The sequence below is a fragment of the Coturnix japonica genome, chromosome 1 (genome assembly GCF_054131305.1).
Source record: "Coturnix japonica strain WE chromosome 1, WE-NBRP24, whole genome shotgun sequence".
Taxonomy (NCBI): domain Eukaryota; kingdom Metazoa; phylum Chordata; class Aves; order Galliformes; family Phasianidae; genus Coturnix; species Coturnix japonica.
The window spans coordinates 62,464,262-62,483,384 of NC_140663.1; the positions used below are offsets into that span (position 1 = coordinate 62,464,262).

A 19,123-nucleotide genomic window follows, 5' to 3' on the forward strand; every position below is an offset into this window, starting at 1 on the left:
CTCCAGTTCAAACATTCTGAGTGAATTAGAAATGGGAAATGAAGAGCCAGAGACATTTCCAAACACCTTAAGATTAGAAGGAGCAAAACTTAGTGTTGTGATAAAATTAATTATATGAAGCTGCACGATCATACAGGTAAAATTTCCCTTCTTACACGTAAAAACACAGTATAAAGCCAAGGAAGGCAGAAAGTAAAATGTTGTATGAATTCGTAAATCTTTGCACAATTGTTCAGCAGTTACAACCTCTTACTGCTACTTCTTTATGCTGTATTTGTGTGCACTGCAGGGGTGTTCAGGTGCCAGACAGCTGCTGGTATTTGTGCTGTTTTGTCCACAGTGGAGCACCTTAAGCTCCGATACATTTTTAAGGATCAGAGTCTCTTGGTTTCTCTATTTTCCTCCTCATTTCAGCTTGATACTTCCCACTAGGAACCACTTTCTGTAGCAGCACAATGCACCAGTCATTAGAAGAGCGGGGAAAAACACAATAGAAGGTGTAAGACCGTGTCTTACTCTTCCCCTGCCCCATTTTCTTTCTGTAAAAACATAGATGTTGCTACTCTGTCTCACAGTAAGCGAGACATTGGCCTAATGGCACTTAGTGACAGGGGGCAAGAATCCCCCTAGTCAATCACTGCCCTGATGGAGAGAGGCCCTCAGTTTTCACAACTGTCAGTTGCCTTTCACAGGCACTAAATTCACACGCATGTATTTGTACGTATTCATCATCATTTACTCACTTGCAGTCTCTTGTGAGAATTAATATTCCTCTACACTTATAAAACTTCCACCATTCCATCCACACTGTTAGTTACCTACAGCAACCCTGTCTGGAGGAATGCCTCCTTATATTTCAGGTTTCAACTGGAAACTTTTTCCCAGAATAAGTGAGAAGCACTATCAGTAATTTCTGCTCCAGCTCTGCCATTTCCAACCACCGGCAGAAGGCACGAAGCCGATGGCAGCAACAGGTTCCAGGGAGAATTACAAAACTCTCCCTACACGTGTGAGTACCGACTGAGTAATCTATGCTTGGCTTGCAAACCTGAACTAATTAATTGTCCCAAATCTGTTAATCTCAACCACAACGCACTTAACACGCCGTGGTGCCGTAATGCAAATGCTGTGTCCCAGCAATCAGAACAAACCATTTATTTAGCTCAGAATCGGACTGCCCTGCTTCTGGCGGCCAGCTGCATATAATGACAAACACAAAATCAACCAGAAGCACAGAAAAGAGCTCAGTCTCTCATATAAAACACAAACTTCTCCCACACTTGAATCGTGAAACAGAATATTGCATTAACACACCCACTTTCCTGTGGTTCCACAAACTTAGAGATCTATTTTGCATATCCTTCAGAGCAGATGCGTCCACTTTATTATTACATGGAAGTGTAATTGACGCATATATCTCATTTTTTTTCTATTCATTTATGCACTTGCCTATATTTTGGCACGAAGAGCCTCATCTTTAAAACCATGGCATAAGGAAAGATTCTATTTCAGGGAAAACACACTTGTATGTTACTGGCTGTGCATGCACAGAAGGCATGCGGAATGGTCACAATGGGTGTCCTTGCCTGGAACCTTCCTGTCCCCAATCTCCCTACACAGCAGGTGCAGGAGAGACTTCACCAGTGTGAGCTGCTGGATGAATCGCTGCTACAGAACAGGTATTTTCTCTGTGCCTTTAAATAGTTTTTCAATATAGAAGTCAGAGTCTGCTTTTAATCCAGGCTGCTCTGAAATCACGTGAAAACTATTCCACTTCTAATTTTCTTCTGATTTCTAATAGTTTCTGATTTTTTCTCCATATTAATCTGTTCCATTAGGCCTAATCTCCTGCAAGGTCAGCTGTGACATGAAAATGGTGTTGGTGGCTAAGAGAAGCAGCATTTCCCTCCACTGCCCAGAGACACAACTTTAGCTCTGCAACTCATATTTTGCCTTATTTTTTTTCTTAAAAAGACTGTCAAACTAACTTTTAGTTCCTTATTAAGTATTTAATTGGTTAGTTGAGGATTACAGCTGGGCCCCCCAGCCCTCTTCATGATGCTGAAAGCTTACTCATACTGAAAGATTTTACAGCAGTGTAAAAGGATGACTCGACAGCCCTAGTTTAGAACTTGAACCAGTTTAATTAAATATGTGTTTAGACAGACCGCTAAAAGACCCAGCATGGCGCTCAGATGAATTTGAACCTGTTGTATACACTCACTCCCTACAGAAATCACAGACCCTATTTGTATCTGTTTAACAGCCAGCTCAAGGCTTCCAAGCAGCACAAGTAAAACTGAATTTTGCCCCCACTCCTCAAAGATGTTGCCAAAAGAGCTGCTTGAAGCAGGCAGAGCCATCACTGCTCTGCTATGAGCGGGCAGCTTCACTTTGTCCCGCCTATTCTCCTATAACTTAGATGTAGAATTACATGTAGTGTTAAATTAAATTGAATACATTTAAAACATTGAGAGACCCAGCAAATAATTTTACTAATAGTCCATCACACCTTAAGCGTTTCCCTTGGAATGAACCAGTAGGGGCAAGAACACTAGGCAGCAAACCTAAGCCTACTGAAGGGCCTTCCAAGACTCAAGTAGAACCTGGACCACTCCTCCATAGCCCAGCAGAGCACAGAACGGAAATCACCTCCCTCAAGGGATGTGGTTTCATTTGGGTTATGTGCTGTCAATCAGTGATACCTGCAATATCACAGTGCAACTCAACCAAAAAGCCAAGCGGTTGTAAGTGTTCAGTGTGCCCTTTATCAGACTGTTAACAGAGCATTAACACAGCGCAGGCTTCCCCCCGTATTTCAACTAAAACCATTCCAAGGATTGAGCACTCATGCATAGAAGTATGATTTTAAGCTGCATGAGACTTTTTTTTGCTTGAGGAAGCCGTGCAGCAGTGAAGAGTCCTGCCTTTATGAAATAACTCCGACCTGCAGTTTTCAGGCAATTCTTTCCCTTGAAATATGGGTAAATACTCATTTTAAAACAACAATAATCAGAGAATACACGTTCGCTTTGTCACCAGGATTTCTTTTTATTTAAAAGAACAACAGGAAATGGGACAAGGGGAAAAAAAAAAACAACACAACAGAGTTCTGTTAAAGGACAATTCTCTGAAGGGTCTTTTAGCTGGCAATTGTCAGCACTGCTCAGGGCCAATGGATCAAATTTAAGTCTAAAAAGTGCTGATGGCTGTATGAGTCATCACAGTAGGAGCTGGTGCTCCGGGCCACTCAAGTTCAATTTTTGGTGTTACCACGGGGCGTAGGAACTGGAATCTTGGTGAGCAAAGATTTACTTGGTTTTTGATGCACCGGGTAAGTGGCATTCTTAAAATCACCAGCCTCCCAAGCAGCTAGTAAGCCAGCAGGAGGTTAGTAGGAAGAGAAAGTAATTGTCCTTTGTGCCTCTGAAAATAGCCAACATTAAAGGATCCTCTTATGTATTACCTGAGTCTCAATCTACGTTTGCAGCTCAAAGAGAAAGGAAAAGGCTGAAGTGGACGGAAAATAAAGCTGTCAGAAATATTAGAGGAGACCCTCCTCAAGCTGTCACAAAGCTTACGGTCTCCTCATCTGGAAATGTGTGCAACTACAAAGGCTGTGCACTCCACAAGCAATAAAATCCTGTTTGGACAACGCACTTTCCATTTACAGAATGTACTGCGTACGTGCCTCGTGTCCACTATGTTCCTCAAGAAGCCAGAAACACAAGCAAAGGGCCTGCAACAACAACAGTCTTACACCTCTCCAAGATGTCCATCACCAGAGAGTCACAAACTCAAGTTGCTTTAATGGACTGCACACACGCACTCCAAAATACACTTTATCTGCAGCCGCCACTCTCCACAAAATGCCAATGAAGGAGTAACTGCAGTATAACGACAAGTAGGAGGTGACTGCAGTGCCTTGGTCTTGACCTGAATATTCTTATCTGCTGTTAAATTTCATACACAGAAACAGCTTTAAATTCCCACAGTCCCACAGTTTGGTCATGGATCTGAAAGGAAGTTTTCCTAATCTGGACTAAGCGTGCCACAAAAAAGGAAAAAAGCTCCCAAAAGCTCCCAACGCTTCAGCGCAACTGGGTGGGATCATGTTCATGTTTCAGTCTTACGTTAGTACACTGCCTAAACCAGATCTGGGTCTGGATAATGCATCCTGATTGATTAATTAGACCATCCCTAATGCCTCGAGTAAGTGTGACTATCAGCAAAACTGAAATTATTTAAAAAACAAAAAGAGTTTGCAGGACAGGAGACTTCATAGACTCCACAAGGGCCTCTCTCACGGCCTAAGGCCCCACTGCCCACTTCCTTCAAAGGCAATGCTCCCACTGCTTTCAGTGCAAGTTGGGCTGTGCCCCTTCAAAGAACAGGAGATGACTCTTACATAGAAAGCAGCGACATTCTTTGGTAACGGGACAAAATCCTTACAGTAACATTATTTAAAGTATCTGTTTACAATGGTCAAAAAAAATCCGACTGCCTACAACGGCATGACAGCAGTGCTTTGGCAGTACCGCAGAAGACTGTTGTACTTATAGAAGGACTGTTCATTTACTTGCTCCTAAATGCTGGAATTCTTGTTTTGCACCACACACCCTGTTTGTCGACGCATCCATACGCCAACATCACAGTGCGTGTCCCAGGGTAAGGACGAGCGGTAGGCAGAGCTGGGGCTCCTGCACGCACTTTACACACAGCAGCGCCATCAGAGATGCCAAGTCTCCATCTCCTCCTGTGTTTCATGTGGTGGCAGTCAGCAGCGCCGCTTACAAACCTTCCTGCGTATTTTCACCACCGGTAACAGAAAGCTGCTGCTCCTGAGCACTGAGGAGCTGCCCCACTAACACACGATGCAGCACTTAACGGTACTGCAGGGCAGAAGCAGACAGCGAGATGCACATTTAACCCCCCCTGTATTTTCTCGTCATGCTGCCACCCGAAATGGATCCTTACCATTTCTAAACTCACGAGCAAAGGACCTGCCCGCCTAACAGGACAGCAGTCAGCTGCTACCACAGGATCACAGCAGCACAGCTGCGGTCCTTAAGAGCCCCTACAGCTGGAGCTCGGGCAGATGCTGACAGAACTTGCATGCTTTTCTTTCTCAAAAGCACACACAGCTTCCATCCCTTATAAAAAACACGGAGTAGGCAAAATGAGATACATGTGCACACACATGTTAACTGAATTAACTTGAGGCAGCCGATACATCCCCAACGTCCATCTGTTTACAAAAGACACTTGTGGCTTTCGAGTCTTGTGCTCCTTCTAGTGTAATTCTCAACCAAAACAGTTTACGTTCAACCGGAAGGCTCTGCTGCGGGGTTTCCACACATAATGGCCACGTGTTTATTGGGTTCTCAAGTTTGAATTATGTCAGAACAGCCGCGCTACCCATTCACGGAACGCACCAAATCGATGTCAGCATTTCCCCTTTCAGCTGGAAAGCCTCACCAAGCAAAGCTGGGAACGGCCTTGTCAAATGGGACAGCTAACGGTAACAAAAAGCTCCCGGTTCCGTGGCTGTGGAACTGTATTTTCAGGCCAAAGAGTCCACTTCTGCAGCAGTGCCACACTTCTCAGCACCGGGTAGGACCGAGGGGACACAGAGCAGCAGTGGGTGCAAGCAGCTGCTCTCAGGTGCGTTCCAGGTACGATAAAGGTTGCAAAGAACTCTGTACAGCCCCTCGTGTGAGAGGAGCCGCCTTCTAACCTGAGCGATTCACTTCGGCAGGGCTGCAGGCTGCCAGCTTTCTTTGCATGGGGATGAAGGAAGCCGGGACACATCGCCTTACTTTATTCCAGTAGCACAACCGGAATAAAACTTCACGTTTTTCCAGCTGACTTCAGCTTAGTGCTCCATCCTTTGACAGAGAGATGGAGCCGTCTCTGCAGTGCGATGCCCCCTCCCCTCTCACACGGCGGGGTATTCCTGGCGCTGCGCGGGGGTCTCTCCCCCGTGCCCGGCGCTCCCGCCCGCCCCACCGCACCGCTGCCGTGAGGATGGCTGCGATGTCGGACGCCTACAGATCTCCCACGTGCCTATTTCGTTGGTCTGCTGGCTTATAAAAAGAAATCATATATATATATATATATATATAAATGCTAGGGGCCATTATTCATCAGCAGCAAGAAAACAAATCGCTCTTAGACCTACTCCTCTCGCAGATTCCCACACTTATTACCCAAAATCCCACAGCTTCCCATTGGTTCTACCCCTGACCAAAGTACAGCGGCGCGCAGCATGCCATCCCCGGGGAAAAGCCGGTCACGTTCCTCCCGACAGACGGCTCCGCTCACTCCGTGCTCACAACGAACCCCGTAACTTTCCCGACGCTCGGGGCTCGCTCCCCCCCGCCCCGCTCTGCCCCGGTCCGGGCTGCCGGCTCCCAGCCTTCAGCCGCCGGGCACGGGCGGGACGAGTTGCGCCCAACTTGGGGCACGAGGAGCGGGGCCGCGCTCACAGCCGCCCCCCGCCCGCTCCGCCCGCCCGGCCCCGCCGGCAGCCCCGGGTTTTAGCGGCGCTGTGCGCGCACCTACCCGCGGTCCGCAGAGTGTCCTCCGGGCGCGGCTGGGACCGGGGGACGGGCGCTCGGCCGCGCGCTGCCCTCCTTCCCCCCGCGCTCCTTCCCCCCCTTCCCTCGCTCTGTGTCTCTCTCTCTCTCTCTCTCTCAAGGACGAGGTGAAATCCCTTTGCTGGTCATGAGGCGGCTTCAGAGACAAACAACACAATGCGAGTGCCAATAACAAAAGGCAAAAAAAAAAAAAAAAAAAAAAAAGAAAGAAAAAAGAAAAGAGACCGGGAACAATGGGGGAGGAGAAGCTCTCGGCGCGGTGTCTGGCCTCCCCCGGCACCCCGAGGAGGAGGAGGAGGAGGAGGAGGAGGCAGGCTGCGGTCCCGCCGCACGCCGGGGCTCCCTCGCAGCCGCCCCGCGCCCCCTCCCCGCGCGGCCGCCGGAGTGACGCGCGCCGTCCCCGCTCGCGGCCGCCGCCGTCCCCATCCCTCGGGCGGGGGGGGCGGGAGGAGCGCGGCGCCTCGGAGCCTCCCCCGCCCCGGGAACTTCGCACGGAGCCCCCGGAGCCCCGAGCGTGGGGAGCCTCGGGGGTGCCCGCCGGCCACCCTGCCCCGCTGCCCGCTACGCGGCTTCCTCCCCCGCTTTCCGGCATCCCGCGCCGGGCGCACGTGCGGGCCGAGCGCCGGGGAACGGAGCGGAGCCCAAGTTCGGGGCCGTTCCGAGCGGCTGCCGCTGGCGGTCGTAGCCGGGGTCCCGCGGCTCACCCCGAGCTGCCCCGCAGCCCCGCGTTACCTCCTGGTCGCCGTCTCCCCCCGCCGCTCCTCGCGGGGCCCGTCCCGCAGCCCTCGGGGCTCGGCGCTCCCCTCCCCGCCGCCTCTCGGTTCGGACCGCCGCGGGGAAGCCGGCCCCAAGATACCTGCGGCCGCCCGCAACGGGGAGAGCGGGGCTGCGTTCATCTCTGCGAGGGCGGCCTTATCGCCTACAAGTATGTGATCCTGGGACACGTCCAGTAATTAACGGGAACGGTCAAACAATCTCGCTGCTATCTCGGGGATTTAAAAAGTCATCATCTGGAATTCATGAGCATTACAACCTTTTTGGTTTTTTTTTTCTTTTTCTTGTTTTTTTTTTCCCTGCTTGGATGCGTTGCTGTGTGTGATCTTTCCACCGTGTGCTTGTGTCCCTCGGTGATTTTTTTTTTTTTTACCCTTTGATGCAAAAAGATGCAAACCATTAACGGTAGAGAGATTCCTCCCAAGTGCTGATTCAGGGAGACCTCAGACTTCTCCGTAGGCGTGGAGAGGGCAGGAACTTTGAGGGGGAGAAAAGACAAGGGATGGCTGCGGTGTTTTGGAATGCTCGGTGAGGCAGGCCGGGATGCGGCTGCACACAGTGCCCCCAGCACCGCCCCACACCTGCCCCACCTGCACCAGGATCAGGCAGGAGACAGGTACCTGAATGGCAAGGTTCTGCCTAACGCCGGCCCCTTTGCTCTCTCTCATACGCCCCTCTGAGTGCCTCGTACCAAGTCCTCACTGCGTTCTGCCAGCCCCCACCTGTGATGGTGGCACTCCCATCCACAGATACTGGCTGTCACATCTGTTTGGTCTCCACTGGCAGTCAGGCTGGCAGAGTTAGCTGTGTCCTGCCCACACCTTTCAGGGCACTTCCCTGTTGCAGTGGATCCCGCTGATAAGCGCTGCCCCCCTCCCTTTGTGCTCCGTGCCAACTCCTCCCTACAGCATGCCGAAGTTGCTTGCAGTTCAACACAAGAAAGGAATGAGGGTGGTTGGGTCCAAAACTAATCTGGAGCGGAGAGAAAAAGCTCAATGTGGGTGCATTTTATTTAAGATCAAAAGCACAATGGTGTGAGATTGTATTATGCTCTCCACGGGAGCTGTGTTTTTCTACTTCTACAATAGGATTAAGGTGTTCAGTGGGAAAGAGAATTACCCCCAAAAAAAACCACCACCACCACAACAACAAAAACCAGCCCCATTGGCCCAATACCAGCTCGATTTGAAGTTTCCTTAAATTAGGGGGATGTTTCAGCCCTGGAGGAGTCTATCATCCCATTTCAAACCACTTTTAAAAGCAGTAATTCTGAATGCCAATAATCCTTTCTTCCCTCCCCCCAGCCCCCCTTTCACTATTTATTGTTGAAGAAACATTCTGCTGCTCATTTGATTTCTTTTTTTAAATAAAGGAAGGATGTTGCCATCTCTGTATTGACTCATTTCTAAATTGTCAGTCAACCAAATGCTTTTCAGTAGAACCCAAAGACATACCCTTATTTAGCTGCGCGTAGCCGAGGACGCGAGATGTTGAATGTTAGCGCACGCGGGTTGGACACAGCTGGGAGCACAGCTTCAAGCGACTGTTCCACCCTGAATAACTGCAGAAAGCACAAAAGAACATTTTCGGCGTGACTTACCCAAGGAGAGGGAGCTGCTGCACAAAGGCTGCTGTCGATGGGAAATTTGCACAGCTCCAGCTAACTTCTGCTTTCCAAACGCCGGGGAAGCACAGCTGGGAGTCTGGTCCTGTTCTAGCTGAACTCATGGAACGCAGCCGTGTTTAAATAACAGGTATTGCCTGTCTGTACAACAAGCAGTGTGCACCAATAAATCAATTTCTGCCTGCTTAGTGATGGTGGTTTGTGCTCAGGTCCCCTTTCGCTAACTTGCCCCCAGCCCCTGTGCATGGAAGGTTATCAGTTATATCTTTAGTGCTGACTCCATAAGGAAAAAACACGGAGGTAGATCTCTGCTTGTGCTGAGCTGCCTCCAGTTCCTCCTGGCCTCACCTCTTTGCCACCATTCTCTGTGAGCTGCCACGCATCCATCCCTTCAAGCCCCATCCTCCTTGGACACTCAGACAATTCCAATATTCTCATACACTGAGCCTTAGCTCACTCAGTTTCACAAGAACTGATGTAAACTGCAACTTTTCTCCTATGGAAATTATTTGTCACAGCTGTTCGGATGTATACATGACTGCTCTGAAGCCCAAGTCCTACAAAACAATGTTATCCTTGTGCCAAATTAATCAAATTATTGAGCAACTGTGATAACTGTGAAGCCCTATCAAAACGAAGAAACCACTTACTTAGGAACTTAAAAACGTCTGTTTCCGTGTCAGAGCGTGTCAGCCCTGGAACACCCTTCTGTGGCCCTTATCAAAGCATCGCTGTTATCTTTGACTTTGGGGTGGCTTATCTGCTCTCTGTACCACAGTCAGGGTGTTACCTGCCCTAATTTCCTCCAGAAGGAAGAGTTTCTGCCAGTGCCGTAGATGCAGTCTGCTTCTCTGTAGGTCCCAGCTCCTTTCCACAGGGGCAACAGAGTCCCAGATATGATATCTCAAAAAGCCATCCAAGCAGTTTCCCAGGGAACATGGAGTGTGCTGTTGTGGTGTCCCTCTGTGGGGCTCTATACTTTTTCTAGTCAGCTGGTTCTTCAAACTAAGTGATGGATTTGTGCTTCAGCCAACGGTCTTCAATGCAGTCTGGATACTACATTTAGATCTTACCAACTAAATAAGGAATGTGATAATTTTTAGTAGAAGGTGGATACAGAATCCAAAAGAAACGGGAAATGTTGGTTGAGTTAAATGCTGATTAGGTCTTCTGTAATTTAAACTGTAGCAGATACATGAAATAAAAAGATAAAAGGAAGGCAGTCAGAAAAGGCAGGGCACTTGCTTTTAGTTGTCCATGCTGAGCAAAAATTAAATGTTGTAAGAATTCTGTTTCAAAAGGAGAAGAGCTGGCCAAGCAACCCTCATCTCTCATTCTACCGTCAGTAACTCTTACATTTCAGTGAGATCACTCACATATATAAAAATAAGCATAATCTCCCAGGACACACAGATGAATAAAGGCGGTCACAAGGATGGATTTAAGAAGCGGGCTGGAACTTCATTAACACAATATTCTCACATGTCAAGCAGTCATCTTGGCCTAGTGCAGGGATTACAGAGCTCCAATTTAGGGCAGATCCTCCCAAATCCCTCCCGAATGAGCTCACATCACAACTTTTCCCCCGAAACACGAAGGGGGACCTAAACCCCCAAATATTTCACTTAGATTTGCTTCTTTCCTAGTCACAAACACAATTGCAAAGTTCCTGATTTCTTATTCCAACTTCAGTTTCCTTTCATGCTGGAAATGATCTCAATTTTCCCGCAAAGTCTAACAGATTAATAAATGCATATAATGTCATATATTCTATTTCCAAACCCATCTTTTCAGCCTACCTGTGTCTTCATTGTGCTATTAAAGACCAGGAAAGCACCCTGTGCCTCCTCCAACCACAACAGAGTAGAACATTAGACTTTGCTTGGCACTGCAACCAAGTAGTAGCATCCCTAGACCATGGTTTCTATGTTGTGATGAAAAGGGAGGAGAAATACTGTATCTTAAGGTACAAAGATCCCCATACCTTCAGCTTCATCTCTGTGCCTCCCAAAACCAGAGAACCAGCCCAGGATGCCAGCTGGCATTCTCACACATACATACTCTAGCTGTCACCTTTCTTGCACGGCTGTTGTCCCCACAACAAAGTTAATTAACAGTGTTCTCCATCGTGCTTCCACTGGAGGTGGAGGAAGCTTATGCAGGATGAGAAACCATGTGGTGATGCTTACTGATGATACACTATTAGGAATGTGCCTTGTGCAGCTCGGGGGGTCACTCAGTACTAATTAGCCAAGGCGACCATTGGGGCAATGCAGCCGTGATACTTGCAGCACCCCCAAGCAATGCAGGTACGCCAGCGCTGTGCAGCACTGTGCACAGTGTGCACAAGTAAGGGCTGTGACATGAAGTCTTCAAGGTGATTAGCATTTTGGGGTTGAGGAAAGCTCTCCAAGTGGAGGAAACAGTTTCAGGTGGCACAGAGTTTCCCAAGAGAGGATGTACTTGGTTTTTTTTATATCTATTCCTATTGTCTAAAACTGATGATCAACTGAAGAAAGGAGGTAATCAGAGTCATCTGTGACTTCTGAAAATAGAGGCCAGTTCCTGTAAGGAAGATTTAGCAGGACTGAGTGCTTAGTGTTTTCTCATTAGCACAGGAACAGGAATTTATATATTCTGTTTTATTAAGATCCTTATCTCTGCGGTCCTTCTTACATGAAAACAAAAGAAAAAATGCTGGAAAAGGACAGAAAAATGACTCAATTTCCTGTTACTGCCAAAAGTCACTAATTTTGAACACAATCAACTGCTGCAAGACAGAGGGGTTTTTTTGGTTGTGTTTTTTTTTCTCTATTAATGTGCAGTAATTAACAGTAAAATAAATCTGAAAAACATGGTGTGATCCTTTCTAAAAGCAGCACGGTTGCCATAGGTTTATGACCCAGCATGTAAATAGCACCCTTGAGGAAAGCAAACAAATATAAAAATCAAATAAAATAAGGAAGTGGCAAATTCCCCAGCCAGAGATGCTGCTCCCTACAAGAAAGTTCGTTCTGTTAATCTGTGATGATTGGTTGGAAAATCGTGGAGCACAGACTTTTGTTACAACGTCTTTAATGCAAAGCTGTTTTCTTGCACTCCCATCCTTCATAGAGTAACACAATTTCTGATATTACTGAATTACAATCATAAAAACGAAGAGGAGAGGAGGCTGAAATGCAATGAGATGCTGTTTGTATTTGGAACAGGGCAATCGTTGATTTAAAATTGCCGTTGAAACTCCTATTCTGAAATGATTACTAGGTTAGGAAAACAGCACTTTAAACCAACAAGCAACATCTGAATTTCTGGAGAAAGGCTCAGGTTTAGTACTTGCCGTAAGCTGTGTTTTGACTGTAAGACCTGCACGGTTTTAAATGCATGCACGTTCTGTTGCTCTCTGTCCTGCAGTAACGCTCACAAGGTTGCTGTCCAGAAGGCTTGTACTTCTCTGTATTTTGCCACTAAAGAGAACAAACAGTTGTAGGATTCCACAGAAATGGCATTCTCTTAGGAGCTTGAAGCTTGTCTTACTTGGTACGTGGAGAAGGATAAGGAGTGCAAAATATTTTGTATTCTGGCTTTACAGTGTGTAGGCATTCAGGCTGCTCACTACAAATGACTGCACAAGGTGAGAGGCACAGGAGAATCAGGCCCCAAAGATTTTCTATACTGGATCAGATTGCTGGTGCATTAAGTGTGTCACCTCACAGCTGGATGCTCTAAAATGAACCTAGCTAGCTGGGTAGTACCGTAGGAGCTGCTCTGGTAGTCAGCTTGCATCCAGAAAAGGAGACTGGTTTTTGTCTTTCGTTTTCTTAGTGTGTCTAATCAGAGCTGTCCTCAGCTGTGATCAAATTGCTCAGGCTTTCCTGCCGGTACAACAAGAGCATCGGACTGGCTGGGGAGCAGGTTGTGGAAGGTGGCATTAGAAACTACAAATAATGGCATGAGAAACAAACAAACAAACAAAAACAGTACTTTCTTACTGTTTCCATACACTTTCGTGGTACAAGCAAATAGTCCACAGCCTAAGAAATACATGATAATTATGCCGTAATTTACATTGTGGCATTTTACACTGCAGAGCTACTTTGTGGAACTTAACAGCTTTTGTAATGATCCGTTTAAGTCAGAAATGCAACATAATGTACATAAACAATAATTATATACAATATGCAAATGCCATCTAGCTATAGGAAGTGCCAGATATCAGCAGCACAAGGTAGCAAAAACATATAAACATATGAATCTATCCAAATCATTTAGAGGTTTCCCGTACTGAACCTCAATGAGAGTCAGAGCGCAGCTAATCAAATCAAAGGCACAGGTGTTCCTAAAACATTTCAGCATTCTAATTTTAGCATCAAAAACATCGAAACCCTTCTGTCTGAAGGAGAGCAAAACTTTCAGTGCACACGTTGAAAATACAGATCCTAATTGCCACAAAGCTGAAGCAGCCGTTCCAAAGCAGTTACATACCTGTTATTTGACTGAAAGCAATGGCACTTCTATGTGTCCCAAACTAACTTCAAGCCAAAGAAAAAAACCCAATCAACTACTCACAAACAAAACATACACGCAAACAGTAGTAAAAATATCCTTACACTATCGTATATCTTTTATTAAGAAAAAAAATAAATGCCCTATTTCCAAAAGTGTTTATGTGATAAACTGTTATTGATAACCTGACGATGAATGAAAAGTGCAGCTCTTGTTTTGGATTGGTTTTAAATGAACTTATTTTCTCTTCTGACCACAATTGAAATGTCTGATGGGGAAGATGAGGAGTTAGGTTTTGTTTTGCTTTGCTTTGTTTTGTTTTGTTTGTTTCTTTGTTTGTTTGTTTTACTGACTTCAGAGCAAACTGAAAACTTTGGGAAAAATGGAAGGATTTCTCTTTGGAAAGTGGTCTGCAAAAATCTGCCCCTCCAAGCCAGAAGCAGGTCTGTTACTTGTCAACCCAAAGCTGGGATTAGAAACCAGGCTTTTAAATGAAGAGAAAATGGAAGAGTTTTTAGCAAGGACTCTCCAAACATGATATTCCCATAGTCCTTCCCACCCAGAATCTGGCTGTTTATATCTGGAATATTCTTTTCACTTCCTTAAATAACAGAGATACTTTAATAGCAAAGGCCTTCATCGGACCACAGACTCATAAAATCATTAAGACTAGAAAAGACCACAAAGATCAAATCCAATCATCAGCTCATCCCCACCATGTCTACTGAAAGAATCGTGGAATCACTAAAGGTTGAAAAGACCTCTAAGAGCATCCTGTCCAACATCAATGTATCCCCACCTTGCCAACTGACCACATCCCTCAGTGTTGCATCTCCATGCTTCTTGAACACCTCCTGGGACAGTGACTCTACTACTTCTCAGCAACCTGTTTCAGTGCATCACTACTCTTGCTGAGAAGATGGTTTTTCCTATTATCCAACCTGATATCCAACTAGAGTTGACTTTCCTCCATCATAAACTCTCTGCTCTCAGCCAGCAGGCACTCACTGCCGATTCATTAAATTTCCTCCTGGTACAAGAAGGCTTTCAAAGACAAAAGTGACTGTGAGATAAACAACAGCCATAGCGAAGCAGAGACTGAGTAAGGAGGAAAAAAAAGGGGCTGACAAAATCACTGGAAGAGGGAAGTTGTCTCAGCAGTAGGTTTGAAGGATCCTCAAACAGGCTCGACCTTAAAGCAGCAAGCCTTCGCTCTACTTGTGATAGTTAGAATCTTCCCAACATTTCGGGGTTTTGAAAGGCTCATGGCTTTCAGGATAATTAAGTAATTAATATTTAGCTTATAGCAGGTTACTGTGTTTTACGCTGGAGCAGACAGCATCTCTTGAAGCATGCAGGAGCTGGAAATGCTAGCTTTTCCCATTTCCGTTTCCTTTGTTCAGAGTTACAGCCTATTTAGTTGCTGAATTGTTGGAATGACACTGAAATCTAATCACCCTTCCTACTCTCATGTTACCTTCCACTACAACGTGTTTACCCTCCTCACCTGCTGCTTTCCTAAAAAGCATCTCATTGCTAAGTGGCGGGATTACCATTTCAGTGGTGACAGAGCTCATCAGAGAAGAATGCACGTAGATGAATGTTATATTTTGCAGGGAGAGAAACGATGGGTTTTGGACAGATTTATTCAACAGAGATGGTAAGTGCAATCCTGCTTGTTACTGTAATTCACCGTCTCGTGTCTTCACCCTCTTGGCCTAATCAGTTCCCTGTTGATCGGTTCCCAACCATTTCTCATGTGCGCGTATGTGAGTGTATCAGCAACAAGCGTGCAACAGAGTGCTTGTGTTCCCCCTGTTCTGGGAAGCATGTGAGCATCCTATGACTGAAAATATGCTCCCTGCATAATCCTGAGATTAGCAAATATCTGGTAAAAGATGTCAGACAGAAATGGGAGGAGAGAAAGTGCTTATGTTAAGCACAGAGGAAAACCCAGCATAGGAGACTAATGGGTTCAGGATTCATGCCCACTTCCAGATGCATCTCTATCACTGATTCCTACGTGACCTGGAGAGAGGCTAGTCACCAACTCTGACTTAAACGTCGTTGCTTTGAAAAAGGAGAACAGAAGTAGGTGAAGCTATTTTAAAGATCCTTGGCTGGTTAGCAAATGTGCTGTATGGGTGCCAATTGATTATAATCATCTTATGGCAGACAGGGGAGAGAAGGACAGCAGATCAGAAAATATGCTCTTCTCAAACTGTAGCGTGCATGAAAAATGTCACTGGTTGAAAATGATTATCATTCTGGCAGCTGTGATCAGTGGGGTCTGAGGCAAAGCAGCTATAAGTGCTGATGGACCTTCCTCAGGTAAGGTGCTGGCCACTGGTATTCGTAACTCTGGAGGGAGCAGTTCTCCCAAGAAGCCTGTTTGGGAGTCTGCTGGGGGCAAGTGGAAATGCCACATGTCCACAGTTAGGGTGGTCACCTGGCAGGGTGGCACCTGGGCTTTCCATGTGCTTGTGCATCTCCTCACTTGTTCCATATGCTTGGTGCAAGTGAGAAGCTTCTAAGTAGGAACAGGTTGTGGCTGCTGGAGACTGTACACAGGTAAACTGTACCCGCTATATACTCAGTCCGTAGGTCAAGTCATTGTATCTTTGACTGAGAGCATGGCTGTCTGGTTTCTATTTTTCAATGAAAGGTTCATGAGCTTCGAGGTTATGAAGGAAAGTAAGCACACACATAATCATGTGGTATTTTGCTTTATCATTAACACACCCTTTTTGACAAAACCAACTAAAATGTCTATGAAAGAACAGACAGGGGGCTTTAAGGTTCAGGTACTGTTAAAATAATTTTAGTTAAATTATGTGATTCCATGTGGGAGCAGCCACTGAATAGTTCTATCCATACAATGAAACCTACTATTCAAGCTGCCCAGAGCAGCCTTCCTCGATTCCCAAAGAGGAAGCAACCTGATATAGAACTTGAACTGAAGATATGATCGAAATCACAAACCTGGACACGGTCCTATGAAAAGTGGGACTCTGTGGGTATTATCACTGTTTGGGTTGGTTTGATTTCTGGAGGCAAGCCAGTTCACTACTGAGGTTCTTCTGTCTACGTAAAGAGAGAAAATTGTTTCTACTCAGTACAGCTATCTGTCTGCTGTCTGTAAGTCCAGATGGTTTACTGATGTCTAACTGGACAAATCTTTCTCCTCGTGATTAACCATAATTTTGGTTGGAGGCAGAGGGGAGGAAAGCAAGCAGAAGCAACCAAGAGAAAACGTAAGAGAAAGCCTCAAACTGCACACATGAAGCATTTCCCAGAAGGGATGCTGCTGCCTCCTCCCCAGCCTGTTGCTCTGCTGCACCTTGCTCAGTCTCCCCAGTTTGGGAAGCGAAGGCTGCAGGGCGTCTGTGTGGGGCTCACTGCTGCCACTGCATTAGCTTGGTGCACCCTCCCCTGGGTACCTGGCAACACACCAGAAGCCATTCTAGTCTGTAGCAAAGACTTTTTTTCCCCATGATGTTTTGAATCCCTTTTTCAAACCTTTGTCAGCTGCACTTGGAAGGACTCCAGGCAGCCCAGAAGACAAAACAATGTAATAATTCAAAAAGCACAGTTCATTTGCATGCCAGTAAGGTTTTGTGTACACATTCCATGAAGGTACGGGGTGGTTTCTTTCAATGCAGTACTGCTTCCCTCCCTTCTTGCCTTGCTTCTTTGCAACAAGGTGTAACCGAGATCATCACCTACAGTGCTTATGTAAAACACACTATTCCTGAATTCATTATTAGCAAGGCAAGGAAAAGAATCAAAAAGTCAAGAAAGGATGTCGAACGTGCACGTACTGGATGCTCCACTCTACATCCATTTACATATGTGGATAAGGAACACTATATTTACAGACAAAAGTAGGGAAATGCACAAGATTATTTAACGCTGTGTTACTAATATGTATAATTCTGGTTTGTCATCTAGCTACCATGGCTGGAAATCCCCACTGTCACAATGGTTTGAGTCCCAGTGATCCCCCTTCTCAATCAAGTTGCTCACTGCAGAAATAAATTACTCCATATCATTTTCTTAAAAAAATTATTAAAAGACTTCCTCATAGCATTCAGGCTGCCAATTTGCACTGGGAGGCAAATGCAAAGTGGCAAAGTAATTAGCACCTCAGAAATCTAACAGATTAGAAATGAGTATTTCTGTCTCAATTTGAACCCACTCAGACACAATGGATCTGTAAATTCAACTCCAGCTTGGAAGTTGTTGAGGACGTGTTCTGCTGAGAATTAATGACAATCAGAAAAGATGTAGAAGGCCTTGCAGTGAAAGGCAAAACACAGCACGGAGCAGAAGGCCGAGAAGTGACGAATTTTGAAGATCAGATGGAAACTAGAGATAGAAATTCTTAAAAACAGAAACAAAAACCACATACGCAAACAAGCGAACAAAAAAGATAACACAAGGGGGCCCAAACAGCAGGAAGTTCTGTTTCTATATAGATAGTGAAAGCTTTAGTTTTCCTTGAAAATGAGATGCTACAAATTAAATCTCATTGCATAAGAGAGAAGCTTTACATTACGCAGGAAAATGTCACAAGCCACGGGAATTATTTCCACCTAGTAAATATTTCAAGAAGGATCTGACTCTGCTAAGTAATTGCCTGGGAAGCATTACTGCCACACAGAGCCCCAAAGATACGGAGAGAGTCTGTACTGCAAGAGTCTATGTTATACTATACTGTACCCCACCCAGACAAGGGAGGTGGAAAAAACAAAAAGTACAATCCACCCTAGAGGCCTCAAAATGTAGAGCCAGAAGTGTTTGCACCTCTGCTGTTGGAGGTTAGACTGTCCATCCCCCCAAAATTCAGAAAGTTAGCAGAAATGGTTAAAAAAAGTAAAGCAAACTTTGCATAGCAGTTTTCCCCTCCTCTCTTTGATGGTCTCCCATCAGCACAGCTCCCCTGGCTTGAAAGCAGTTATCTCACTTATTTCCAATTTGCCATAGAAGAGCAGAGGCAGACAAGAGAGTTCATGTGTTCACGTGCACTTGTACACATGCGTGCATCGATATATCATACATAATTTCTCAAAGTAAATATGTAGTGATTAATTTAATATAAGAAATAATTGCAAACAGCATAGTGGGTCATGGGTGACAAATCTAATCATTTACTGAGAGTAATGTATGCAGAAATAAACAAGATATAGCTTATAAGCAGCGTGTGGGAAGTTAGCTATGATTCAGGCAAGTGTTCGGATTTCTTTTTTGTGGACAGAAGGTTGCAAATTCAAGCACTTAACAGACACCTCTCTAATTTCCTTGTAATTAAAGATTTCTTTAATGGTTATTAAGGTCTCTAGTCCTAGTGCTGCCAGCTCATTATTGTATTTATGAGGTAACTATCAACTAAAAAATATAGGTGGGCAAGAGGCAGCTCCATCTTATCTGGGGTTGTCGTGGCGCTCGGAGTCAGAACGTGTAACCCCCTCTAGTGGGAGAAGGGAAAAACTGTGCCTCAAAAGAATTGCCCACGGTGAGCCACGGGCATCCCCACTGCCTCTGGGCCTGATAAAGGAACATTTCCTCGATTGCGCATCCCTGCGAGCACCCAGTGCTGGAAGAGATGCAGTGTCGCTGATCT

At 45.8% G+C, this 19,123-nt stretch overlaps 1 protein-coding gene across 11 annotated transcripts in view; it reads right to left on the bottom strand.

Moving 5' to 3' along the window:
* Positions 1–7,516, bottom strand: part of SOX5 (SRY-box transcription factor 5) — a 622,935-nt gene extending 615,419 nt beyond the window's left edge. For 7 of the 11 annotated variants that reach the window (XM_085542555.1, XM_085542533.1, XM_085542516.1 and 4 more), the window contains exon 1: positions 6,565–6,980. The gene's annotated coding sequence lies outside the window, so the exon portion shown is untranslated. Of the gene's footprint in view, positions 1–6,564; positions 6,981–7,331 lie in introns of those variants that run through there. The other 4 variants (XM_085542560.1, XM_085542503.1, XM_015868595.3 and 1 more) reach the window with 2 other exon arrangements.
* Between the last annotated feature and the right edge of the window lie 11,607 nt (positions 7,517–19,123).